The 19353-nt window shown below is 47.4% G+C and overlaps 1 protein-coding gene across 4 annotated transcripts in view; it reads right to left on the bottom strand.

Moving 5' to 3' along the window:
* Window positions 1-16201, bottom strand: part of Grb10 (growth factor receptor bound protein 10) — a 106930-nt gene extending 90729 nt beyond the window's left edge. For 2 of the 4 annotated variants that reach the window (NM_010345.4, NM_001370603.1), the window contains exon 1: window positions 15965-16193. The gene's annotated coding sequence lies outside the window, so the exon portion shown is untranslated. Of the gene's footprint in view, window positions 1-6675; window positions 6745-15964 lie in introns of those variants that run through there. The other 2 variants (NM_001177629.1, XM_011243664.2) reach the window with 2 other exon arrangements.
* Window positions 16202-19353: the final 3152 nt, after the last annotated feature.

Raw genomic sequence — 19353 nt, forward strand, 5'->3', positions numbered from 1 at the left:
CAAGAAATGGGGCCGATAAGGAGATTTTTGTCCTTAAAGAGCTTCAAATACGCCCTTCTCCTTCTCTCTCCCTATCATTGGCCACCACAAAGTGAACACTTTGCTCTGGGATATACTATTCCTACCATGATGTACCATGCTGCCATCGGTCCAAAAGAATGGGGACAAGCAACTGTGGAAGGAAATCTCTGAATCCTTGAGTTAAAATTAGGTTTTCATCTTTTTCGCTGATTCTTCCCAGTATTTGATAGAAAGCTATCTAACTCAGTTCCTATCAAGCCTCCTCTGGAGGTCTTAGGGTGCACTCCTGTGGATGAGGGGAACTCCTGTGCCTGTATTTGTCAATCATTCTGAGCTATCCTTCCACTCTTTTTCCATCATTTATTTTTCATTGTCCCATTTAGCTACTTTTTTCTTAAATGTGTTACAGTTGCTGTGACAAAATGTTTGACTAAAGCAACTATGAGAGGAAGAATTTGTTTTTGGCTTACAGCTTGAGAGGGTACAGCGGCCTGTCATGGCAGAGATGGCACAGTTGGAGGGGTAGCTCAGTGCTGCAGGAACATGAGGTAGCTGGTTAAATTACCACAAGAAGCAGAGAAAACTCCAGCAGTAACCAGGTCTAGACACTACCTGCTACTAGTAACCTACTTCCTTTGTTTGCTGAAGGTTCCACAATGTCCCAGTGCAATGGTGCCAGCTGAGGACCATGTCCTCAAACACAGGAGCCTATAGGGAAACACTTTGCATGCTAAATGTAGCTGGTTTCAACCTAAGTTTGGGAAAACAGACAAGAAAACAGATGGATTCCTCAAACATCTGTTGAATGTTGACAGGAGAGGGTCTTGTCAAAAGCTATCAAAGTACTCCTTGCAATTTTTGCCCCACTTAAGTTCTAAACAACTGCCATGTCCTGGCCATGGCTAGCAAAGGCAAAGAGCTCCTGGACTGGCTCCAAAGTGGAGAGAAATCATGTGTAGGTGACTTAAAGTCCCATTTATACCATCAGGATTTTCTTTCCTCCCTTCTATCAATATCAAGTTTCAGCCTGAAGCATCCTGAGTTCACCCCTGGTGCTTCCTGATGCCTGCAGGAAGTGCTCTACAGACTAGGAATATGCTCCTGAAGCAAACAGTCCTAAAGCCCCCCTCCCCATAAAGCAGAGCCAAGTAAATGTTGACTCGCCACCTCCCAACCTCAACTCACCATCTCCTTACTCTTTAACTCCCAACAGTCTTGAGGGAAAAAAGCCCACTTAGCTGGAAACAAGGAAGGAGAATACTGGAAAAGAATCAAATAATCACCTATAGAAGGGGTCGAGGCACTGATGGCTTCAGGAATGAGGCAAAACATTGGGTTGTGTCCACCTGCATACACAATCCTTGACTGGCAATGGCTTGTAAGTTTAAAATGCTACACTTGAACAGCATATAACATACCCACTCTACAGAGCAAGCCTGCAACTCAGTACACTGTGAAGTGTTAGCCTTATTTCTCAGCATATCATGGCTAACTAGAGCTCTAGCCTCAGCCAAAGAACATGGGAGAAGGGAGAACTTCTAGCATGTCACTAACCCAGGAAGCAATCAAAATTCAAAGTAGGGTTTCTATTGAATGTATGTTGTTTGCATAGCATCATAAAGTTAAAAACTTACTGCCTAGATTAGAAGTGATAACTATTGTAATTCACTTATGAAACTATCAAAAAATTTAAATTAAAAAAATTGAGTCAAACTATCTCCAGTCATGTACCCTCTATAATGTATTCTATGGATTACAAGCAAATGCAGTCCATTCAAACAATTTTGGATGTGATGAGTGGCTGTACCAACTGTCAGATTTGCCTTTCAGTGTCCTGCACTGGTGGAAGCTGGAATCCTGGGGCCCAGGTCGACTTCCTTTTTAAAATGGGATGAAATAGAGAACAAGATGGCTCAAACAAAGGAACTCTTATGACACTCTCCCAGACTTCCCAGAGTCCAAAGGGCTAAGACTGCTTCCACACCACCCCTCATTTTGCTGTTGTCCCTCTAGTTAGGCAGTAACTCTGCCAGAAGAAGTTGCCAACCTTTTGCCCTAATACTCCAAAGCCCACGTGGTTACAAGGCCCAGAACACAGCATCTCTTCTCCAGCTTCATGTCCATTAGGAACCAGCCATGGGGGCTGGTGAGATGGTTCATCAAATAAAGTCGTTTGCCATCAAGCACAGCAACCTGGATTCAATCCCTAGGTCCCCCATGGTGAAAGAAGAGGACTTACATTGTCTGGTAACCTCTACGCATGGTCTGTGCCTGAGCCACCCTCTAAATAAAATGTATAAATAATAATAAAAAAAAAAACTAAAGAATCTCCAACGGGCCTCACAGTGATGGTAGTAGATTCCATTTCTGATGCAGCAAGGGCTAAATGGAGTCTGAAGATGTGGGCTGAGCAGTATGTGCTCCAAGGTCATACCCCTTCCCACCTCTGCCTAATACCCTGCTACCCTGGGTATCATCAGACCACAGTCCCCCAGGTCTACAATGGCACGTTCACCTGTGCTAACCCAAGAAAGCTTCATAAGGCATTCTTTCTACGTCATAAGTATGGAACTGTCTGGTTTTTGTGGGACCACAAAGGTTGAAAGTCAGTGAATTCAGACTGTCGCCCAAATGTCACCTAATTCTAAAATTCAAAAGATGCACTGTTCTCTGAAATTTCCAAAGCTCAGTTCTGGGTGGTAATTACATGACACTGAGAAGTGTAACCGGTGATGGAAATCCTTAGGAGAGGGTTTAAGAACAAAAATAACTCACATTTTAATTCTACCAATCTGGCACTACTCCTACCCCCTTCAGACTGGTAGTGAAATTGCCATTAACTCCATCTGCTGCCTTCTTCTAACCGTTAGTACGCAATTCTTAATACTGCTAGGCAGGAGCTATAATCCCTGATTTCTAGTCCAGACATGGGGAGTGGCAAGAAGCACAACAGGAATTCAGTTGTAAGTCTACATGGGGACCTCATACCTATCCCCACAATTAAGTGCATAGTTGTGTGAAACCCTAAATGGGAAGTGTCACTTAAATGGGAAGTCTTGCTTCTCAGGACTGATGAAAAGGAAAATCTCAGTCATCCCAACCCCAGCCCATCACCTCCCCATCCTCATCCCAGCCCATCACCTCCCCATCCTCACCCCAGCCCATCTCCTCCCCATCCTCATCCCAGCCCATCACCTCCCCATCCTCACCCCAGCTCATCATCTCCCCATCCTCACCCCAGCCCATCACCTCCCCATCCTCACCCCAGCCCATCACCTCCCCATCCTCACCCCAGCCCATCACCTCCCCATCCTCACCCCAGCCCATCATCTCCCCCATCCTCACCCCATCTGATGGATATGAGGGGCTAAAAGGTAACGCACAGGACCATTACCAAGTATTCCACCCCAGCCAACACCACCAAACGCAAAAAAACAAAACAAAACAACCCCCCCCTCCAAAAAAAAAAACCAAGACAAAAACCCAAAACAAACAAAAACAAAAAACAAAAAACAAAAAACAAAAAACAAAAAACAGGGACATGCAGAAAATGAAGGCCGAGGCTGAAGGCCCTGGCTACCAACAGGTCAAAATCCCTGCAGTCATTCACTACATTCCAAATTCAGACAGAACAAAAATGAAAAACACTCACTTTTTACTCACTGGTCCAGAAATGAAACTATTTGCTAATACAGACAGCAATGTCCCCAGCCAGCAGCTGCCTGGGTGAATGCTCTGTCCAGGCCTCTTATCAATACACTGGCCGTGGCTCCTGCCATCAACAGGAAAATGGCAGCTGATGAGAAGGGCAGTCAAAATGTAAACAGGTGATCTGACTGCTTCTCTGAAGATCTACGTCAATGGGGAAGGAATAGCGGCTATGGTCATGTGGACAATTTGTTGAGCTCAATCAAAAACATAGAAATGACGACAAGCTTTCTGTCATCCAATTTTAATTAATTGACATTTTCTTTCATTGAAATAAAAGGTTTTATGAATAAAGATTTACAGTGCCAATGTGCATTTATCCGAGGCTCCTATACTAGACTATTCTCCAGTGAGGTTTAAAAGATGACCAGGCCAACCTTAGTATCCTATTTCTAAGGAGAAAAAAGGTTCAGTTACCCCAGATGCCCATGTCTGCTTACAGCCCAAGCTGGTTCGCACAACCGCTGTCTACCACTTGGCTGAGAGCAGACGCTACGTCTCCACGTTCCAAATTTTCAGGTCTACGTGGGTACAGTTACTACTTGTTACATAATATCTTAAAAATCGAGATTAAAAATGGTTACATAATTCTATCCTACGGCTACGGTCCACCCAGGCTCGCGCGATCCCGGACTGTAGGCGAGCCGGGAGGCGAGCCGACAAGCGAGCGCCGGCAAGCAAGCGAGCCGACAGCCAGCCGCGCAACAGCGTGCCGAGCCCGAGGCCATTCGTGCTCGCGAGCTCGCAGGAGCTGCCCACCACTTGGACCATTGCAGATTTCGGGAGGTGAACCCTTTCCAAACGACCACCATGACTTCAGCATGTCTTCTCTTACCCCGAGTCCCCCGGAATGTTGAGGATGGCGGAGCCCACCTGCGTACCTGGAGAGCCGGCTAGCACAGACTTCGCCACACGGGGTCGCTGCGTGCGCGCTACCGGGGCCAGTGGACAGCTCCCGAACCCGGCAGCACCCAGCGCGTGGACAGCGCTCCTCATGGACAGCGCTCGGCCCCGCGGCTCGCTGGGGTTCGCCAAGGCTCCGCCCCAGCTAAGGGCCTACGGCTCAGAAAAAGGGCTCTGGAGCCTAGAGGAGCGCGGAGGCCCAGCAGGCACGCACCGACATGCGGCAACATGCGCTGACACGCAGCAACACGGGCCAACACGCGGCAACACGCGCCAACATACGTGTTACATGCGCCAACACTGGCCCACAGGCGCCAACACAAACCGGCACAGCGAACTAGCTCCTAAACGAACCGACAGGGCCGTGCCGCTCAGAGACGAATGATCGCGGCAGGCCGGCACGCGCCAACATAAGCCGGCACGCGCCAACACAGGCCTGCACGCGCTGGCACGCGCCTACAAACCAGCACGCGCTTCCAGAAACCGGCACGCGCCGGCACGCTCCAGGACAAATCGGCACGCGCCGGCACGCGCCAACGCGAGCCCGACACGCGCCAACGCGAGCCCGGCACGCGCCAACGCGAGCCTGGCACGCGCCAACGCGAGCCCGGCACGCGCCGGCATGCTCCGGAACGCGCCGGCACGCGCCAACACGGCTGACAGGCGCCCACACGCACAGACATAGGCAGACACGCGCCGACACGGGCCAACACGCTAAGCGAAGCAACACAGCCTCCCGAATAGCCATCCCAGCAAGGGGGCCAACCCCCCTCCACCTAAAAAAATGCCCGTCTGGACCCACCCCCATTATAGCCCAAGTGCTGGGAAGCCTGTCCTGCTGAGCTGGTCCCTGGTCCTCTACGGCTCTTCTCAGCTTCCAGGGAATTGACTGGGCACCCCTGACGACCGGGAGGACGAGGGACGCGGCTGGTCCTTGCGCACTACAGGAACCCTAGGACCAAACCCATGTGACGCAGCCACGCCCCGAGGCCCAGCGGGGGCCCTCTGCTGCCCAATCCCCGGATCCCTGGTTCTCATGGCAACCCTGAAGAACCTCTTGCTCCTAGCTTCTCGTCCTCCCCTCCCCCACTTCCCCCTTCGCTCTGATGGGCAAGAACAGGAACGGCGCCTGCAGCTCTCATGATGCCAAAAGTCCACCATGTCCACTGGTTAAACCACATACAGAGCTCAGGAATGGGTGGTGAATTACACCAGAAACACCATTTTCTTCACCTGCGAGAGGAGGGGAGCTCTGAGTGACCATGGCTAGAGAACCTCAGGATCCAGAATCATTTTCATCTCAAACCCTTCCCCCAAAATGTCAAAGCAGGAACATCAGAAAGGAAAGGCTCCTTTTGGAAGCCAACAAACACCCACCATTCTATCTCAGTGAGAAAGTGTGGTGCCATATATAGAATTAGCTAACAAAATAATACTCTATAGCAAGCATCTGCTATGCACTAGCTCTGTCTCTCTTACACATACACACAGGCAGACAGACAGACATACAGACAGCTGCAACAAAGGAAGCAACATATAAGCATTTAAGAGGATAGGAGATACTTGTGGTTTTACACACACACACACACACACACACACACACACACACACACTGCTTGTTAGTATCCTTGGGAGATTGGTTCTAGAACCCTACAGGTATCAAAATCTACAGATGCTCAAGTCTCTATAAGATAGATTTTTTTTTTTACATACAGCCTATGAGCATCTTCCCCATGTACTTTAAACCATCCTTAGACATCCCTAGATTTATAATGTCTTACACAATATAAATGCTTACAAATACTTGTTATAGTATATTATTTCTACATAATGACATGAAAAAGTCTGAGCATGGTCAAGAGAAAAGCAATTTTTCTGAATATTTTTGACTCAGTGTTAACTCAATTAGTGGATCCAGAATCCACAAATACAGAGCACCAAAGACATAAGACACACACGCTCACACAAGACACACACACACACACATGTTTACAATAAAGAAAGTAAAAAAGAAGGTTTGGAGAGATTATTTCTGACTCTTACCAAGGTACAGAGCTAGGACGCAGTAGATTTCACACTCTCCTCTAACAGACAGAAACTGTAGATGGCGATAAAAACAGTGGCAGCTACCAGTAGACCTCCGATTCCGAAGCGGAGGTAGACTACGCAATAATCAGATCTGCAAAGGGAGGAGGGAGCTCTGAAAACCCTATCTAGGCACCTTCTGAGGCCAAACAGAAACGTTGCAGTAAGGCAAGTGGGCTGGACGTCAGCTCAGGTCCCTAAGTACCACGGGGTGGAGGGGTGAAAAATGGGCAAACAGTAGATGCTCCCCGGGGAGCAGAGGCTTCAGGGTGGTCATGCTATAGAATCCTTTTAAATATAAAGTCAATCCAACAGAAGCAGGTTTGAGGCTGTTCTCAGTGTGGCATCCAACAGTGCTAAGCCCAAATCAAACACAGCAAGCCCTGGTCTGAAAACTTAACTTTGACTGGGTACTTCTTTTGTGGAGATTCTGAGCAAAGCAAACACCACCAGGGACAAAATGACAGACAGAAGCCAACTTTAAATTGCAAAAGGGAAGGAACACACTTCAGCTCATGTCTATGCTTAAAGTACAGTCAGTCCAAGGAGAGAAAACCTGGGTTCCCGGGGTATGTTTAGTTTGGACAGTCAACTCATATAGGTATCCCTGGGCCCCTCTGCTTGGCTGCTCAATGTTGGGGGTAGGTAGGATAGAGGAACTCCTTTGCCTGGACAGGACACCTGCCCTACAGCTTCCTGGTCTAGAAGAGCAGGTCATATAGGACAAAAGCATCAAACCCCCACTCTTCTCTATTAAAAAAAAAAAAAAAAGCAAAGGAGAACAATCTAATGATTACTGAGGGGGACTCCAGAGAAGCCACGCCTGTGCCTTCTAGCATTCTACACACATGGCCAGTTCAGTTGTAATATCAAAGCCAGTGGAGAAGGCGTAACTGACTCATCAAATGCTTAAGAGTTGAAATCTAACTGGAAATCAGGGATGAAACTTGAGACTCTGTGGAAGTCAAAAAAAAAAAAAAAAGAAATCTCAGAAGTGAGAACCACCATTACTCCTGTAAACACAAAAAAGGCAGATCCAAAGCAAAAAGCAGCTCTGGATGTCTTAAGGGGAGGTTAGACCTAGGGATCTCACCCCCTCAACAGACTTCTCTAGAAGCAGTGGGGAAAGGCAAGCCATTGGTTCCTGGCTAGAAACAATGGATCTAGTGAAAGTTCCCAGAACCCCTTCCCTTCAGAGCTATGAAGAACTCTGAAGATACAGGTATCAGGCGTGCCTCACACACTGGGACAGAGGATCAGTTAATGGCACCATACTGTGTGTGCTCCACAGGCTACTCAGGCACATGCTTTTGAAGTGGAAGAACAGGAAGGACCTCAGGGGTCCAAACATAGCCTCTAAAATGAGACAGGGGACCCTAGCAGGGGCAGAAGCCACTCCAGCTTTTCATAGGTAATCTATGGGCAACAGCCTCCATGGGACCTGTCTACACATCATTGATCTAAAACTCCTTTAACTACACCCTCGTGACCCACAGTATACACGAGAACCACTGTCCTGTCTACTCAGTCCCTATAGGCATCAATGGAGTACTAGCTGGCTGACAACAAGAGGTACCAATTAGAGACCCAACCTTGGACTCCAGCTTGCCCAGTTTCCTAGTCAGCCCAAGTGAGTGCTCACTGCTGCTGCCCTCAGCTCTACTCAGTTTCACAGTGGCTCACTAGGCCCCCTACTTCCTACCCATCTCTAGGCTCACTTCACTTCCCATTAAGTAGGATGCAAAGAAGCTAAACAAAATAAATATGTAAATGAGAAGAAACTATGCAGGGAAAGTTCTTTAAATTCTTATTTCTAAATGAGATAATGAGATATTGCACAGTGACCCTAGACTGTTATGCTGTGCAAGAAGAATGCTTGCTCTGGGTATAATAATGGGCCAACACAAGAGAAATAGCTAAAACAAATCTATCACTCTGCTGTAGGATTTGGCACAGTAGCAGATGCTGGCGAAAGGGGCCATGTAGAAAAGCTGTGTCCACTGAATTAAAATATATCCTGAACCCTAATCACTACTGCATAATCTAAGAGGGCTGGTGGGGGGGGTATTGTCCAGCATATATGAAGCCCTGAATTCAACCTCCAGTACAACAAATAAAAGAACAAAGAAGTCCTTTAAGGTTAAAAATGAAAACACAAACAAAAGTTAATAGCAAAGTCACAGATAAAACTAAGGATATTATGTAAAACATAAAGCCCCATGACACATATAGAATTGTGAATCAAAACTTTTAATAAGAGATCCGGCGAAGGCTACAAGTTCAGTTGGTAGAGTACTTACCTTACAGGAGCGAAGGCTTGAATTCAATCACCAAAGATCAAGTGTAGAAGGCTAAAAAACCAAATAAGTAATACCACTCTTGGAAAATAAAGGAATTAAAAGAATTGTTTAATTGCCCAAGACTTGGAAAAAAAATATTGCTTCTTGCTTGAAAGAGTCCTCAACTTACCCTGTTGATTCCACCAGGTCACAGCTCCAAAAGAATTCAGTACACAAAATGAGAATCCCTAAAAGTTTCCAGACACAACAAGAACAAAGCCAAAACCACCACAATCCCCCAAAACAAACACTTTGGTATTCTTTCATTCAAAAAAAAATTAAAAATTAAATGAGCTTCATTCTTAGCTTTCCTAAATCAGTAGCTAGGCTCAACTCTTTGAGGGAAAACTAACTGAAAATTAGAAAGGGATTTAACAAATGAGGCTAGAATGAGGATACTCACACATACAAGGCAGCTCTTCTGAGAAAAGCTGATGTAGACTGCTCTTCAGCAGATTTGATAAACCAAAAAATTTAAAAAAAATTGTGGGACCCATGAGAAAAGCAAAGGCCATATTAAGGACAATGCAGAAGGAAGACACAGGATTGGCCATGTACAATGTGTAGGGAGTCTCCAGTGACTGTAGACATGGCCAAGGGTAGCTAAAAGATTGCTTGCAAACAAACAAACAAACAAACAAAAAAATCTGAGAGATTATCAAATGTATCTAAAGGTATGATCTGTGTCTTTTTGGGGGCAGTAGACAACAACATAAAAATACCTGGGGGGGGGGAACCCCTCCCATAAAAAAATGAAAAAAGAACCCCTCCCATTACCCCCCCCCAAAAAAAAAACCTTACAGCAAAAAGTATGTCCTGTGAGTTTAGGTCAAAGTATCCACCATAAACTACACTGCCAGAGATGTGAGTGGCACTTATGGGGCTGTCCCCACTCTGCACATGCCTTATCTGGCCAAAAGAAACAAAGTACTCAGGTCAGAACAACAAGGCAAAAATCTTCACCTTCTACAGTAACAGAAACTGTAAAAACCTCAGCTCCAGCAGGGAGACAGGAGTTGGGGGCAGGGGTAGATCACAAGTGGTTTCTATGTATCATTTAGCCTCAGTTTATGAAGGTAAATGCGAGGACTGCAGCTAAGTCTAGGTTTTTGAAAAACAATTTAACTTTGTTGACCCTACTAATGGCTTATTTACCATTCTGATTAAAAAAACCCAACAACAACAACAACCCCAAACCAAACAAAGAACCCCCTGCCTTCTCTGATCTGATAACTGAGGAACTGAGCCTGTGTCCCTCCACACAGTCATCCAGAGAGCCAGGGGACAGCGCCCCAGCCTGTGTGCACTTGCAGCCCCGCAGGCTACAAATTAAAGAGAGAAGGGCCAGGCACAACCTGATATCTAGGGATGATCCAACAAGGAAGGGAGGCACTCCTTTTATCACCTTCTCCCTCCTCCTGTGCTCAGTCACCACAATGAGGAGGTGCACAGCACAGCGCATAGTGTTCCCATCTCTCTAGGAACATTCTGGAGTGGTTTCTGTAAGATCCACACAATTTTCATCGAAAGAGAGCAAGCAGCTCCCTAGAACTGGCAACCAGTAGGCTCTCAGGGAAAAGTACACCACAGCCTGTGCTGGCCCAGGAGAAGCCAAGGTGGAAAGAAGGGCTCTCCAGGCTCTGGGTGAAGCCAACCTATAGACACACTCAGAAGACTCTCAACTCACCTGGCTCTGCCTCTACCCAATACCCCAACACAAAGACCTTCTTGGTAGCAGTCCTCCTAAGCAGGCCCCAGATTCAGTGCAGGGCACTGTCCTCAGGCATGAGGCTACTGTGCAAACATTTAATTTAAAAGTAGCTCTACTCATAGTAGTTTTTGGTTATTATTAGTTTCCTGGAGCAGAGTCTCCTAAAACTATTGCTAAAAGTTTTAAATTTGGTAGGCAGGAGATTATTTATTTGTTTGGTTTTGGATTTTAGATTACTTATACACCGGTAAGCTATGTTAGGAATGAGACACACGTCTATACATAAAATGCATCTGTTTATTATATCTATGTACACATGGTCTGAAGATAATTTTATAAAACACTTTTAGTAATAACTTTCACAGGGTAGGAATGAATGTCTACTTATTACAGTATTAAGTTACCATTCAAAAACACTCAGATTTGTGAATTCTGATTTTCAGATTACAGATGGTCAAACAGTATTACACATAAAGAGAGGCTTTTATACTGAAGCGTATCTTAGTTGTAAACTTACCTGTGAACTCCCAGGGACGATACCTTAAAATATTAAGGTTAACATCTAGGGCTATAGCTCTACAATGAACACCTTTTTAATGAGTACAAAGTTCTGAGTTTGATCCCCAGCACTTTGAGAGAAAGAGAAAAAATAAGCAAGCCAAAGTCTCAACAAATATCAAAACTGAAGGCAGTATGTGGTTAAGCCATCTTCCAGTTCATGGCTGTGGGCTCCCAGGGGACAGGAGGAAAGGTAGGAAGGACCTGCAGGCAATCCAGCATGGTCTTCCTATTGTCAGAAGCTTACACAGAGCCACCAGAGAGCATGCTTGATCACACTGGATCACCAGGCAGACTCCACTCTGTAGCTGTACCTGCTCTGGAGGCACAAGTGAGAACCCCAGGCCTCCAACTGAGCATGAGCCGTGATGACAATGATGGCAGGCAGGGTGATAAGGACCAGCAGGGCTCTTTCTCTGCCATGTGCTTTAGGAGCACCCTGTTAATGGCAGTTACTCAGGCCTAATTACTTGGCTCTAAACCCTGCAAGGAAGTCAGTGAGGGGTGGGGCTGCCCACCAGCACAGCCGTGGAATGGGCTGCAGCCACTCCCTGGGGGACGTGGTCAGCATGTCCAGGATAAGTGTACGTGCGCATTTCAGTCCCAGCTGGGATAAAAGACTCTATGGAGTCCAGATGCAAATCTTTATAGAGTCTGAGGACAAATATTAAAGGCTTCTTATGCCTGCAAACTAGAGACCCCTTTATATATACCAGCTTTCTGCCCATCTGAGCTTGTATCTTGTGAGTTTATGCTCTCCCACAAACTTCCATTCTACAAAGGGGGCTAGCTAACTTGCTCAGACTCAGAACTGTAGTGACTTGTAGAACCAAGAGACAAAGGAACTGCTGGTCAAGCAAATCATAAAGGGAATGCCATGGTGGGAAAGGCAACTCCTCTAAGTACATTCCTATTGCTCCAGTAGATGTGAACAACAAGAAGTCCTGCTTGGCCAGGGTCAGATCAAGTAACAAGCAACTCTAATTTAGGAGCTGAACAATCAAGAAAAAAAAAACTTTCAAAATTCAATGAGAAGTAAATGGCTAAAATTAAAGAATATTCTAGCACAGGGGGGAAATAAAGAAAACCTTTTATTGTCCACCCCCAGAGCAGAAACCAGAGGCACCCATCTCTTGTTCTGTCAGATGCTTTTTTGATAACTCTAGAAAATGGTTTGTGGTTGATATCTCAAAGGACAATCATGACATTTTCACTCCATTTTTATAAACAAGCTTTCAATCTGCCTTTTCATTAGCACACAAACCCTGAAGTCTATATCCCAAGTCCCAAAGCACCTATTTGCCAGTTCTCCAAGGTAATTTGACTGCCTCAAAATTTCCCTATATTCTCCCACATTTCTGAACTTTTTAATAAGAAATTAATGACTGCAGTATCAGACTTTGTAGGATGCAGCCAAAACAGTGCTTACAGGGAAACACCTAGCTTTAAATCCCTGTATTAAAAAAATGAGGTTTAAAAATCTGTGCTTTAAGATTTTTATCTAATAAATTCTTAAGAAATAAAAAAATTCCTACAGCTTTAGGATGAAACTGAAGGCACAACAGATGTCTTTGTTGAAGCAAAGTTCAGTTTCTGAACACTGTAAAGTCTGTGACTTCGATGGAACATTGAAATCAAAAAGCCAAAAGAGGAGAAAAATAAACTTTTATAGGCAAGTGAAAAATAAAATGGTGGGTAAAAACCCAAAAAGAAGAAAAAAGGAAGAAAGAAAAAAAAAAAAGAAAAAAGAAAAAAAAGAAAAAATGGGCTCCCCCCCCCAAATGAAAAACAGCTTCACTAACGGAAAAGATTTAAATTTGAGCATGTGACCAACCACCTAAATGAAAAGCAAGTAATATTTTCTCCTTTCAAAGCTCTATACTGCTGTGGGTTTTTGTGAGGGGAATTTTTGCAGGGAGGAGGATTTGGTGCTGGAGTTAAAGCCAAGGCCTCCTCATAGCTCTACACTGAGCTGCTTCATCTGCCCTCCATGTTGTTTTAACGGACTGAGAAACAGACACTGGATTATGTACAGGCTTCCCTCCTAGGAAGGTGCCAGCACTGAAATGTCGGGCAGGCGGGCGCTTAGCACTGAGTCTCCATAGATGGACAATTGCCCCCAGAGTAGTTTCTTACACGTAGAACAAACTTTTAAGCAAATAGGTTTCCCAAATTATACCATTTATAAAATACTTTTTTTTTTTTTTAAAAAAAAGATACACCAATCAAGAATCTGTACAGCTCTAAAATGAGCTAAAGGCACATGGATGTCTTGGTTCAACCCAAGCTTGGCTTCGAAACACTGTAAAGCCTCTGACCCAGCGGGTTCAGCAACACCCTAGGTAAGTTCTGACCTGGATCTTTGGTTCTGATTTTGCTCTTCGTGCCCAGTGGAGGCTAACTGGAGACACAGAGCTGCTCTGGCTCCCAACCATAGCCGTAACCACCATATAAAGTCCCAGACAATTAGCCACCAAAAATCTGCCCTGCTTTCTGGCTCCCTAGTTCACCTACAAAATCCACTTTGACCAACCCAATATTGCCTCACAAGCAATACAGGCCAAGTAATGTGCAGTAGGTAGTGATTTAGGGGCCACACAACATTTTAATTTAATTATAATGAACAAAGTTACCATATCAAACTCATGATTTCATGAACATTGAAGTTTCTTCTCCAAATAAATGAGTATGTAAGTATAAAAAAGAAGAAGAAAAAACCCAGTGATAATTGCTTGGTCTACGTGGCATTAATCTTGGAGGGCTGGGAGCGACTGGTCTAAGAAACCAGGCCCCGTCCTCCATTTGCTCTGCTGTGTGTCAGGCAGGGTGTCCCTCCTCCACACCATTTCTTCTAGAAGTGGACGTGCTTTTGCAGACGTGTAAAGCTCGGGAGGTCTCCCCCGAGCTTTGTCCTTTGTTAGCTGGTACGGCCCAGGGCATACCAGTTAACATCCTGAGCCTTGGTTTCCAGACCTGTGAAATGGGGACCGTGGGGACCACAAAGTGGATAAAAAGCAACAGGGCTTTTGAAAGTGCCTTGTAAACTGCGAAATGCTACCTAAGGATCAGTGGCTACACTTCTCAGTTACGGCAATGCCTGCTGGGCTGCAACTCCGTCTGTCCTCAAATTCCCTCCCTGTAATGTGGCGACTGGCCCGTGCCAGTCTTTCAAAGGTTCCCAGTAAAACTCAAAAAAAGTATGTTCACTAATCTTAAAGTTTTGATTTTTTTTTTAAGATCAAAATTTGGTAGGCAAGACTCATTCCTGGGAGCACATTTGACCGCAGCACTCTTGGTGAAATACTCTCAGACTCCTTCATCCTTTGCCTTACACAATTCCCTCAGCTGCAGAAATCCAGAACTCGAGGTCCACTTCTGTAAAATAGGAACCTCACTAAAATATTAGCCTTAGTGTGTGCCCGCAGGGGTGCGGGGGGTGGGGGGGGGAATTTTAATGACTGGAGTTCTGGTAAAGCAGGGCGAAACGTTAAATTGAGCACCATTTCTGAAACTCAGGGGCTCCAAATGGCTGAATCAGCATTTTCTGAAACAAAGTCTTCTGGGCCTGGCCTTTTAAACAGCCGCAAAGGGAAAGTTGTGCAATAACACATATTTACTCACTAATGCTACTTGTTTTGGACTTATTCTTTGCATCTCTTGAATGAAACAGTTACAAAAAAAGAGTTTTTCAAAAACATCCTAAAGGACTAGAGCCTTGTAAAAATCACCTGTGGCTCTCCTACTTTTCGGTCAAAGCAAATGAAAAGAAGTTCGCGGGGTTTCTTCCAACGCCAAGAAAAGACAAATACATTTTTTTTTCCAAAGTGAAGAATACCCTAATTTCCATAACGCACATGCCGCAGGCCCTCGCCAGGCAGGCGTTTGGAGAGGCAATCAGCAAAGGCAGAGAGTTGCATCAGAAATTTCCTTCTGCAAACGGTACCGCTCTTATCACGTTTCCACCGCTGGCGGGCTGCTAGTTCGTGAGCCCTCAAACTTGGTGTTAGGCCCCAGCGACGGGTAGCGGGGCCACTAACAGACCCGAAGAAAGAAAGGGGTGGGGGTTGGGGAGTGTGTGTGGGGGGGTACGGAACCTCGGGCCGCGGTCCGGGCCGCGCTCGCTTGGGACTTGGGAGTGTCTGGCACCGCTGCCCGGTCCGCCTGGCGCGCGCGCCGAGGCCCGGGGCGCAGCGGGAGCACCCGCTTCTCCGGTGACCCCCGGGCGCCCACCCTCCTCCAGGGCGGTGGCCCCTGAAAGCGCGGCCGTGACCGCAGCCCCCGCCCGAGCCCCCCGAGCCGTCGCCGTCGGACAAGACGGCTCAAGAATGTGCCGCTCGGGGCCCCGCGCCTCCCCCCGTGGGCTGGAGCGCAGGGGAGAGCGTTGCGGGGCGCCGCAGCCGCGCGCCCGCCGCCCCGTCCCGCCATCCCGTGCCGCCCCGCCGGGGGCCCGGGGCGCCGCAGCCCCCCAGACCCCCCAAGGCGACGCCCTTCCGCCCGCCGCGCCTCGCGGGGCCCCGCGTCCCGATCGCGGGCGGCCCCGAGCGCAGACAATGACGGCGCGGGGAGCCGCCCGGCCGCCGGGCCCCGCGAGGCGCGGACCACAAAAGTAACTTGCCGCGGCTCCCCGCCCAACTCCTACCTGACGTGCAGCTCCTCGTCGCCTCCGCGTGGCCGCTGGCCACACGTTGCACGAGTCACAACGGAGAAAAACCGAAGGCAAAGCCGGACACTGGACGGTCCCAGTCGCCGTGCGTGAGACGGTGCGCGGAAACTTCGTGCTCCCGTGGGTCTCGGAACGCGAATCCCGCCCGCCACTGGTCGCAGCGCCCTTCCCTTCCTGCCGCCTCCCCGCACCCCACCCCCTCGATGGGCTTTAAACTCTCCGGGCCCCGCCCGCCCTCCCCGCCTCCGCCGCCGCCTCCGCCTCCTCCTCCCCCGGCCGCTTTTCCTGCTCCTCCTCCCGCCGCCGCCCGGACCGCTCGGCGGCCGCCAGCGCGGGAGGAGCCGCGGCCTGGGCGCAGGGCGTGGCGCGGGGGGCGCGGGCTCGCGGGGTTGGCGTGGCACGATGCTCTCCCGCCCGGGCGGGAGCGCGCCCACCATGCTTGCAGCGCGCGGGACCCCCGGCGCCACGCCACCGCCCCGGTGCGCGGCCGCGCCGGCGGAAGACCGACCGGACCTGTCCCGAGGGCCATTCGGAAGGGAATTGTTCGAAACTCAGAAAGTACTCCCCAACCGCACAGTTCAAACTCTTCCTGGGCTGCGGCCGCCCGACACCGTCGTGGGCAGCCCCGGGCCCGGACAAGGAAACTCGGGCTTGCTCACGGCGGGTCGGGTCCGAGCCTCACCTTTCTCAGCCTCAGTTTCGCCAGCTGCGTGTGAGTAGCCGAAGGAGGGAAGCCTGAGAGGCCCTTCATTGTTTTCTTGAGGCAGCCGAGCAAGCCTCGTGTCCTTTACCTCTGAAGTGGGGCCCTCGTGAAAGTAAAGCCCAGACGGGCCGTGCCCGGTTTCTAAAGTGACCCACGAAAAGGCAACGGGCTAATTTGATCGGCCCCTTCGAAATAATTCTTAATGTTGTGTCGCTTTTCTAGTACAGATAGGCTACCAATAATTACACCTTTTTCTTGAGTTTCGGCTTTGTAAAAGCAGCCCTGACCGTAAATCACCGTAGTTGAGAAGACACGTGGTGTGAAACATTTGTGAATTCTCCTTCTTCTCCCTCACTCAGGCCTCTGAGGTTTGTTCCTAGAACAACTGTAGAAAGTAGAGAGACTGAGCCTAAAAAGTAACTTCTTAAAAGTAACTTCTAGAAAGTCGAGAAGCTGGGAGTGGGCTCACAGCAAGGCAAAGATTTGAAAGCTGTGCTGTGTGCATTGTCCGACGCTCTTTTTGAGCACGGCTCGGTACCTCTTGCTTTTAACAGTGGTTTTTCCGACCTCAGATTGATGTAATCAATGAAAAGTTTTTCCTTTCCTATAACTGAACACTCACTCTTATTTCTGGCCGTTGGTCCAAGACTCAGAAACCTACAAGGTGAAAATCCAGAGAAAAGGATGTGAATAAGTCTTAGATTCCCGGGGAAAGGAACACAAGAAGTCTTTTGTAGACAAAGGACTCAAAAGCGAACCGAAGCAGAGAAAACTGGGCTAACTTTTCCCAAGTTGATTGGCTTCAAACTTTACAGTTTTCCTGCAGGGTCTCACCAACGATCCATACTGCACCGGACACAAAGCCTGTCGGGTCAGGGAACTTTTACAGAGGTTTGAAAGTTTCTACATACTTTCGCAATACTTTTCCCCCCTGAATCGATTTGTTGGTAAGTTCCAAACAGTGTGGACCCTTCAGCCCTCTACATATTGATGTTGCCTTTCCAAACATGGAGATGTTTTCTTATATAACAACCACATACCTTTCAAATCCACAGATTTATATTGGTACAAAACGTGTATTTAATCTAGGTTTAAACTTTTTTTCCCCCTCAGTTTATCTGATAATTTAGAGCATTGCTTTTTCTTACAAGACCAGTCCAGTGATCTAGGTGGAAAGTTTAATCTGTGTTTCTCAGGCATTACTACTAACTAGAATGGTATGGAGATAAATGTCAAGTATTTTCTTGATGTCAAAGCCCTGGACAGGCCTTCACCCCCAAATTTCCTGGATCCCTGTAGACCCATATAGCAGCGTTCTGAACAAAGGTTTTTGCCTTATTCTTGCTGTAGCCTTAGGGTTACAGTTAGCTCCAGTGTCGAGGGAGGCCCTGGCCAGTTCTGTGAGCAGATTACACTACTTCCATCTCATATCCAGACTCCCAGCGCCCCCTGCCCACACATTCCCCAGCAGAGGTATTACAGACTCACACATTGTAAGGGTAGCAGTGTATAAATGAGCCTGGAGAACCCAGCCTCCTGGGCAAGACAGGATGGCTTTGTAGCTCACAAACTTCCCAAAGGAGTAATATATGAACTAGACTTGGGTGTTAAGGCAGGAAACGGGATTCCCTGGTAGTGAGGAATTCCATTATCCAAGTGTGAGCTTCAGGAGGCTCATTCAGCCGAAAGTAGAGAATCTGATGGACTCTAATTTTAAATTAGTAATGAGTTGATTAACATGTCTCCCTACTAATTGTAGGAATAGTGTCACTGGTAACTATTTACCTTTTGCTAGTGTCCTGCAGGCAGCAGGGGGGCTCCTGGTCAAAAGAAGGTACTAAATGGAATAAGTCATTGGAAAAATAGCAGTCAAATGTATGTCTCCATAGTGTAAATGAATGGAGTAAGGAACGGAGTGATCTCTCTGCCCCAGGCATCGTCTCAAATGTTGCCAGTAGCTTTGGCAGAGGGAAAGCATGGAGGGCAAATGGCATCCTGACAGATGCTAGTCCTGCTGCTCCGTCCTCACTGCACATGGTGCCTTCTGGAATAGCTTAGAAGGCAGAGCTGGAAACCAGAGACCAGCCAGTCCGAGGACAGTCCAACAGAACACCCTGGTGGGTCAGTGAGTGATCTGCAGTCGTAATGAAATCACAGTGTGTTATGATTTGTATATGAAACACCACTCACGGCCCTGTCTCTCTTACAGGCTCCTGTATTGAGCACTGATCTTTAGCAGTGGTGCGGCTTCAGGAAGGAGGTTGTGGACACTCAGGAGGTGGAACCTGGATGGATTCTGAAGTAGGTCTCTTGACATACAACTTTAAGGGTAATACCTGCTTCTCATCCTATCCTTTTTCCTTTCCGACCACCATGATCGGAGCTTGCATGCTTTCCCTGCCATGGTGGAAGAAATCCTTTGAAGCCATGAACTTTAAACCCAAAACAACAGTAACAACAACAACAACAACAACAAAAAACAAACAAAAAAGAAAATAACTCCCCACCCCACAAAACCAAAAACCAAAAACCAAACCAAACCAAACCAAACAAAAAAAAAAATCATCCTCTTGTGTTTCTAAGATGTTTAAAAACACAGGGACACAAATTCTGGCATAGTGGCTGCCCCAGAAACCCCGAAGACTATTTACACTGCTTTCTA

Source organism: Mus musculus, chromosome 11, assembly GCF_000001635.26.
Source record: "Mus musculus strain C57BL/6J chromosome 11, GRCm38.p6 C57BL/6J".
Classification (NCBI taxonomy): domain Eukaryota; kingdom Metazoa; phylum Chordata; class Mammalia; order Rodentia; family Muridae; genus Mus; species Mus musculus.